Source organism: Hyperolius riggenbachi, chromosome 1 (genome assembly GCF_040937935.1).
Source record: "Hyperolius riggenbachi isolate aHypRig1 chromosome 1, aHypRig1.pri, whole genome shotgun sequence".
Lineage (NCBI taxonomy): Eukaryota > Metazoa > Chordata > Amphibia > Anura > Hyperoliidae > Hyperolius > Hyperolius riggenbachi.
In genome coordinates this window covers 380088091-380096896 of record NC_090646.1, presented here as the reverse complement: position 1 = coordinate 380096896, position 8806 = coordinate 380088091, and positions in this window count along the sequence as shown.

Sequence of the window (8806 nt, the reverse complement as noted above, 5' to 3'; positions counted from 1 at the left end):
GCTCGCAGGCTAAATGTAAACACTAGCGGAAATAATCCGCTTTGTTTACATTGTACGGCGCTGCTGCGCAGCAGCGCCGTAAGGCAGATCGGCGATCCCCGGCCAATCAGCGGCCGGGGATCGCCGCCATGTGACAGGGGACGTCCTGTCACTGGCTGCACAGGACGGATAGCGTCCTGTGCAGCCCGGAACACCAGGGGGGCCAGGTAGGAGAGGGAGGGAGGGGGGGATTTCGCCGCGGAGGGGGGCTTTGAGGTGCCCCCCCTGCAACACCGGCAGGCAGGAGCGATCAGACCCCCCCAGCACATCATCCCCATAGTGGGGGAAAAAGGGGGGCGATCTGATCGCTCTGGATGCACCCTGATCTGTGCTGGGGGCTGTAGAGCCCACCCAGCACAGATCACAAATAACAGCGCTGGTCCTTAAGGGGGGGGTAAAGGGTGGGTCCTCAAGTGGTTAATGTCTGATCCCATGGTGATATCAGGTTTTGGGGCTTCCTAAGGGTGAGAGTAGCTTGTAGGTTTCTCTCTCTTGTACTGTTGATGACAGTGGGCTCCATTCACAATCACACATGCGGTAAGAGATTTTTTTACCGCTATAATACCGCCAGTGATAATTTATGCATTTTTTCCACATTCACTAAAAATGTTCTGCATGTTTCCCGCATGCGGGAACAATACGTTAAAAAAATGGGGAAACATGCGTATTTACATAGTAAACATGCGGAAACCATGCGTAAAAAAAGTGGCATAAAAAAACTTGTCCAAAAAAAAAATTAAAGTCCAGCAAACACAGCGCTTAAGGCTCTAGACTCCATTTAAGTCAATGAGAAGCGAAATATATCACCAAGTACTAGCAGGTGATATAAAATCGGTAGTTAATTCAGAAATAAGGCGACCCTTTTTCTTGTGAACTTCGGACTTTTACCGCACTTTTTACACATGGCGGTAAACAATGCATTTTGTGTTAGTCAAGATGGTCTTATTTCAGTCGGGAATTTACCGCAAGTGCATTTCTGCATGCGGAAAATGATTGTGAATAGAGCCCACTGCCATGCACCTAGGAACTGGTAAGGATCCTAGTGGAGCTGCAGATGCATTTACTGTAAAGGGCCTGAGGTAATGCTATTTTGTGACAACTACTACTGTAACGGGTATACCTACTTTGCTTGGGTTTCTGGTCATCAATGCAACCTTTGTTCCTGGTGTCCTGAACTTGTGGTTTATATCTGTAGTGGGTGGGCTTCAGAATGGCTCAGGAGACTCTATTTTCTTGGAGGATGTTTACGGGAAGGTTTTTAAATCCTCTTAACTTCGCTCACCACCGTAGTGGGTAAAAGGAATTGCAGCAAAACATGAGGAAAGGTTTAATAGTAATATTTATTGAGCTACAATCCTGTTATAATAATAATCTAGGCTTGCAGAACCATAGTTACACTGTATTTGAGTAATTAGTGAGCATCAATATTATTTCTTATAAAGTATTGCAGCATCACCCAGAGAAGATCGGGGGACCTCAGTGACCTCGGAGGGGAAATACCTGTCGACGGCATGTCTGCTTGTCCTTCGAAAGTCTAAACTTGAAAGCATTTTCCCTCCTTTATATAGACAGAATTCAATGTCTGCGCTGGCGTAGAACATTGTAACGATCGGTGTAACACAGAGAGGGTCTGCTTACCGGTGATCTGCAGTATCACCGAGAATGCAGAATATACCCGATTATTGATGATCTGCAGTATCACCGATAATCAGATATATCTACTAACCTCTGGTCACCAGAAAGCTGAGAGTGTTTGGTGTAACAATAAAACTTTGAAGGCTGTACCTCAGAAGTAGGTACAGCAGCAGTAAGGAATACTGCACAGTAGTACGTTCCTTCCGTTAGCCTAGACTCTCCCGGGGAGGAGCTAGGCTGAGAGTAGGAAGGACCGAGTGTGAGTGACACCAGTGAGGGTGTCACTAACAGGTCTGGGAACTGCCTCTAACCGTAAGGCCAGTTCTCGAGGTCGGGCAAGCCAGGTCGTTAACACACAGACAGATAAGGTACCGATTCAGGGGACAGATACGGAATCCAAAGGACAGGCAGAGTTTGGCAACAGAGTATCAGAATAGCAAGGTACAGAATCAGGAGGCAAATACAGAGTCCAGGAACGAGCAGAGTTTGGCAACAGGATTTCAGAAATAGCAAGGTACAGAGTCAGAGTTCAGAGGAATAGTCAGGCAGGCAAAAGGTCATAACAAATAATACAGTTCAATATTCCTAACACTAAGGTGTGAGTTCCTTGATCGTCAACACCTTTGGAAACTATGCTAGAACACAGAAACAGACAATGTCTGAGTGTTAACCACGTAGTGATCGCAACGCCAGACACCAGAGAAATGACCAGCACCCAGTATATATACTCTGAAGTATATATATTCTGAGCCTGTGTGGACTAGCAGTCCCAGCCACACCAGACATGTTTTGCAATGTATCCGCTGATTCGGGCGCGGGGGCCGCCGCACTGCTCTCAAAGCAAGCGGCGGCTTCCTCGCGTCCAACCACAATGTCAGTAATATTGCTATGCGCACAATCCGCCGCATCCAACGCGGACTCCACCACTCTGCCCATGCGGCATGCGGCGGTTTCTTCGCGTTGTGCCGCCATGTTGGACGCGGAAACAGCCGCCTCACTCTGAGCACTTGCGGCGGCTTTTCCGCGTTTCCTCACAGTACCCCCCCCCCCTTCCCGAGGAGTGGACTCCGGACAACTCCTACCAGGCTTCTCAGGATGCAACGCGTGGAACTCCCTTCTTAATTTGTCGGTATGCATGCGACCTTCAGGTACCCATGATCTCTCCTCAATACCATACCCTTTCCAATGAACCAGATATTGTACTGAGTTCTGAACTATGCGTGAGTCAAAAAATCTTCTCTACTTCGTACTCAGGTTGGTCATCTATCATCACAGGAGGAGGAGGAGTGGGACCCACATGGACTGCTGGCTTAAGCAGGGACACATGAAAGGATCTTACGCCACGCATACTGGCAGGGAGATCAATGCCATAAGTAACATTGTTGATCTTTCTAGTTACTGGAAACGGACCCACAAACCTGGGCCCCAACTTGGATGAGGGCTGTTTCAAGGTCAAGTGACGTGTGGACACCCAGACAGTCTCCTGGTTGAAACCTCCACTCTAAGGAACGTCTTTTGTCAGCTTGACCTTTTTGACTTTGAAACGCCTTCTCCAAATTATTTTTCACGATCCACCACGTCTTTAAATGACCTTTGCCAGGCCTCCAGAGCTGGAAACGGAGTGGAGGCGACTGGCAATGGGGAGAATTTAGGCAACTTCCCGGTCACTATCTGAAAAGGACAAAATCCAGAGGAAGAACTTTTCAAATTATTGTGCGCAAATTCTGCGAAGGGCAAAAACTTGACCCAATCATTTTGCGCTTCTGCCACGTAACACATCAAAAACTGTTCCAATGATTGATTGACTCTTTCAGTCTGCCCATTGGTCTGTGGGTGGTAGCCCGACGAAAATGACAGTTCCATGCCCATTTGGTGACAAAATGCCCTCCAAAATCTCGAAACAAATTGGACTCCCCGATCCGACACTATGTTTTCCGGAATGCCATGCAATCGGAAAACATGGCTGATGAACAAATCGGCCAGCTCCTGGGCCGAGAGGAGTCCTTTCAAGGGCACAAAATGGGTCATTTTACTAAAACGGTCGACTACCACCCAAATAACCGACATGCCCTCAGACCTGGGAAGTTCACCCACAAAATCCATGGACAAGTGGGTCCACGGCTCACTCGGGGTGGGCAAGGGCTGCAACGTTCCCACAGGTGCCAGCCGGGAGGGCTTACTCTTCGCACACACCGCACACTCTCTAACATATTCCATGCAATCTGTTGCCAGAGAAGGCCACCACGCGCACCTGGCAACAAGATCCTGTGTTCTGGAGGCCCCAGGGTGTCCCGCATTTTTGTGTGAGTGGAACATCTGTAAAATCTGAAGACGGAATGGCAGTGGTATAAACATAACCCCCTTGGGCTTCCCCTCCGGGACGTCCTGCTGAAAGGGACCTAAAATCTCTGTCCAATCTTTCCATGTCTCAGTTGTTGCTAGTACCAGTTTCTGTGGGACAATGGTCTCTGGGGCGGAGGACTGTGCTGTCTCCGGCTCAAAGCATCTGGACAGGGCATCTGCCTTAATGTTTTTGCTACCCGGAGTGTACGTAATTATAAATCTGAACCTTGAGAAGAACAATGACCATCGAGCCTGACGGGGGCTTAATCTCTTAGCTCCCTCGATGTATTCCAAGTTTTTGTGATCAGTATAAACTGTAATTGTATGTTCTGCTCCTTCCAACCAATGACGCCATTCTTCAAAGGCCAATTTGATAGCCAGGAGCTCCCTGTTGCCTATATCGTAGTTTCTCTCTGCCGGAGAGAACCTATGAGAAAAATAGGCACTTGGGTGCAATCTACCCTGCAACCCTGACCGCTGGGACAGCACAGCCCCTACCCCGACCTCCGAGGCATCCACCTCAACAATAAAGGGATAGGAGGTGTCAACGTGTCTTAGGATGGGTGCAGAGCAAAACAAATCTTTTAAAGTGGAGAATGCATGCAGAGCTTCTGGGGACCAGTGGGTAGTATCTGCCCCTTTCTTAGTGAGACTGGTGAGGGGTGCAATGACAGTGGAGTACCCCCTTATGAACCTTCTATAGTAATTGGCAAAGACTAAAAATCTCTGAAGAGATTTTAACCCCACTGGCTGAGGCTATTCCAACACAGCAGAGACCTTGGCAGGAAGCAAAGACAGGCCCGAGGTGTAAATTATGTACCCTAAAAAGGTGACAGATGGTAACTCGAAGATGCACTTCTCCAATTTAGCGTAAAGCATGTTTTGCCTTAGTTTGTCCAATACAAACTTGACGTGTGTCCTGTGCTCAGAGAGGTTGTTTGAAAAAATAAGTATATCATCTAGGTATACTAACACGAATTTGCCCAACACCTCCCTGAATACCTCATTAATTAGTTCTTGGAAGACGGCCGGGGCGTTACACAGCCCGAAGGGCATCACCAGGTACTCATAATGCCCGTCGGGCGTGTTAAAGGCCGTCTTCCATTCATCGCCCTTTCTAATCCGCACCAGGTTGTATGCACCCCGTAAATCCAATTTTGAAAAGATCTTAGCATCGGTAACCTGTGTAAACAAGTCATCTATCAGGGGCAAAGGGTAGCGATTCTTCACTGTGATTTTATTCAGGCCCCGGTAATCAATACATGGCCGCAGGCCTCCATCTTTTTTCTTAACAAAAAAGAACCCTGCGCCAGCGGGCGACCGGGAAGGGCGAATGAACCCCTTGGCTAAATTTTCACGAATGTACTCCTGCATGGCCACTTTCTCTGGCCCAGACAAATTGTAGAGATGACCCCTAGGGAGCATACAACCAGATCGGAGATCGATGGGGCAATCAAACGGGCGATGTGGAGGTAACTTATCAGCAGCCTTGGGACAGAACACATCGGAATACTCAGAATATTGTACTGGTACCCCCTCCAAATGAATCCTGGTCTGGCCCAGTGTCACCCTCCCTAAACACTGCTGAAAACAATGAGTTGACCAGCTAGTTAGCTGACCAGTAGCCCAATTGATCTGTGGGGAGTGAAGGTGCAACCATGGCATGCCCAGGATGATTGTGGAGGTGGTCATGTGCAACACAAAAAACTGCAGTTTCTCCTTATGTAGTACCCCTATAGTGACTTCCACCTCTGGTGTCTGAGACAGCGGATGATTACTTTGCAGGGGGGAATCATCTACTGCCGTAACCTGAATGGGTGGTTTTACCGGGGTGAGCGGAATACCCAATTTTTTTGCAAACTCGAAATCCATAAAATTAGCTGCAGAGCCGGAATCAACAAAAGCCTCAGAAACCTTAGTTTTATCTTCCCATGTAACAGTACAAGGAAGAAGTAATCGTTTATCTTCCAGGGGTAAAAGTCGTGCGCCTAGGGTGTTACCCCCTACAACTCCTAGGCGGTAGCGTTTCCCGACTTGTTAGGGCAATTACGTACTCTATGACCCCCCTCTGTGCAGTAAAGACACAGCTGCTCAGACATCCTACGTCTTCGCTCCACTTGGGATAGTTTCGACCGACCAATTTGCATTGGTTCGGGTGGAGGCGAGACGGGAGGAGGTGGAGTTACTGGAGGCGCAGCGTAGGACACCATTCTTACATGACTACTACCCCGGGTCTGTTTCTGATAGCGCAGCCTGCGGTCGACTCGAATGGCCAATGAAATGGCCTCATCGACTGTTTTTGATTCAGGCAGACTTAACATGAGATCTGAGACCTCATCTGACAACCCTGATAAGAAACAATCTAATAGAGCATAGGTGTCCCACCTGGCTGAAACTGACCACCTCCTAAATTCGGCTGCGTAATCCTCGACCGGAACCTTGCCTTGACGTAAAAGCTTGAGCTTCCGCTCAGAAGTCGCAGCAAAGTCTGGGTCGTCGTAAATTACTGCCATAGCTTTAAAAAATTCATCCACTGAGGTGAGGGCTAAGTCTCCAGTGGGCAAACTGTACGCCCACGTCTGAGAATCGTCTGATAACAAAGTCTTAATAAATGTGACCCTTTGGGCCATAGTCCCAGAAGATCGGGGTCTCAACTCAAAGTAAGATAACACTCTACTTCTAAAATTTCGGAAATCGGATCTGTGACCAGAAAACTTCTCAGGTACAGGCAAACGTATGTCAGAGCTAGGAGGGGATCGCACCTCATCCACTGCTGTCTGGAGGGTTTGTAAAGAACCAGATAAGGCGTCAATCATAGTCTTGTGACTACCCAACACTTGGTTGATGTTTTCCACCGAAGTGGGAAGTGCGCCTAGACGGTCAGTGTGTGCGTCCATTTGCATTTTTGGTCTGGCGTTCTGTAACGATCTATGTAACACAGAGAGGGTCTGATTACCGGTGATCTGCAGTATCACCGAGAATGCAGAATATACCCGATTATTGATGATCTGCAGTATCACCGATAATCAGATATATCTACTAACCTCTGGTCACCAGAAAGCTGAGAGTGTTTGGTGTAACAATAACACTTTGAAGGCTGTACCTCAGAAGTAGGTACAGCAGCAGTAAGGAATACTGCACAGGAGTACGTTCCTTCCGTTAGCCTAGACTCTCCCGGGGGAGGAGCTAGGCTGAGAGTAGGAAGGACCGAGTGTGAGTGACACCAGTGAGGGTGTCACTAACAGGTCTGGGAACTGCCTCTAACCGTAAGGCCAGTTCTCGAGGTCGGGCAAGCCAGGTCGTTAACACACAGACAGATAAGGTACCGATTCAGGAGACAGATACGGAATCCAAAGGACAGGCAGAGTTTGGCAACGGAGTATCAGAATAGCAAGATACAGAATCAGGAGGCAAATACAGAGTCCAGGAACGAGCAGAGTTTGGCAACAGGATTTCAGAAATAGCACGGTACAGAGTCAGAGTTCAGAGGAATAGTTAGGCAGGCAAAAGGTCATAACAAATAATACAGTTCAATATTCCTAACACTAAGGTGTGAGTTCCTTGATCGTCAACACCTTTGGAAACTATGCTAGAACACAGAAACAGACAAGGTCTGAGTGCTACCACGTAGTGATCGCAACGCCAGACACCAGAGAAATGACCAGCACCCAGTATATATACTATAGCGCTCTCCAGCGCCACCCCTAAGTGCTGGACCAATGGAAGGTGGTGAAAATGTCAGCTGACCAGCTTGGTCAGCTGACTCTTCTCTGGCTGTCATATAAGCTCTGTCTCTCAGTGCGCGCGCGCGCGTCCTTCTGAACCTGTGTGGACTAGCAGTCCCAGCCACACCAGACATGTTTTGCAATGTATCCGCTGATTCGGGCGCGGGGGCCGCCGCACTGCTCTCCAAGCAAGCGGCGGCTTCCTCGCGTCCAACCACAATGTCAGTAATATTGCTATGCGCACAATCCGCCGCATCCAACGCGGACTCCACCGCTCTGCCCATGCGGCGGTTTCTTCGCGTTGTGCCGCCATGTTGGACGCAAAAACAGCCGCCTCACTCTGAGCACTTGCGGCGGCTTTTCCGCGTTTCCTCACAAACATGTTTCATCCATACACCTGTGCAGATAAGGGTGCGTGATCACCATGTGCTTGTATCAGTGCGCCCGTGCAGACAAGACACATGACTGCGTGATCACAACGTGCTTTAGAAGCGTCACAGAACACATCTGACTATTTTTGCTTATGTGAGAACTTGCACATCTCATATTTTGACTAGTGTTGTAGATGGCAACATTCTCATGGTCAGTCTTCCATGAGAATGTTATGGTTAGATAGCAACACTCTCATGGTCAATCTTCCATGAGAATGTTATGGTTAGAAATATCTCATAGCCAGTTTTCGATGGGAATGAACAAATATGTTGTTTTGAATTATAACTGCCAGTGTTGTAATGAACTATCATAGAACATCCAATACTAAAAGAAGCGCAATTCTTAATTTTACTGGTAGCGCGCCCAGGCTATGCATATGCACAGGTAGGTTTAGTTAGTGTTAGGTCCCCTCCCATGGAGGAAAGACTTCTACGACAGTGGGAGGGACAAGTACCTAACAATTGCAAATTGTTAGTGAAACTAACATCCTCCAAGTGGTAGACAGGTCATGTGTGTGCTCATTGTGTATTTGAATCCCATGAGTGGGGTGTGCACTTTTTTGCAGGTAAGCACTCATCTGTTTTTAAGTAGCGCTGTTCATTTCTTTGCTGTGTTTGATTTAATTCTGGTCA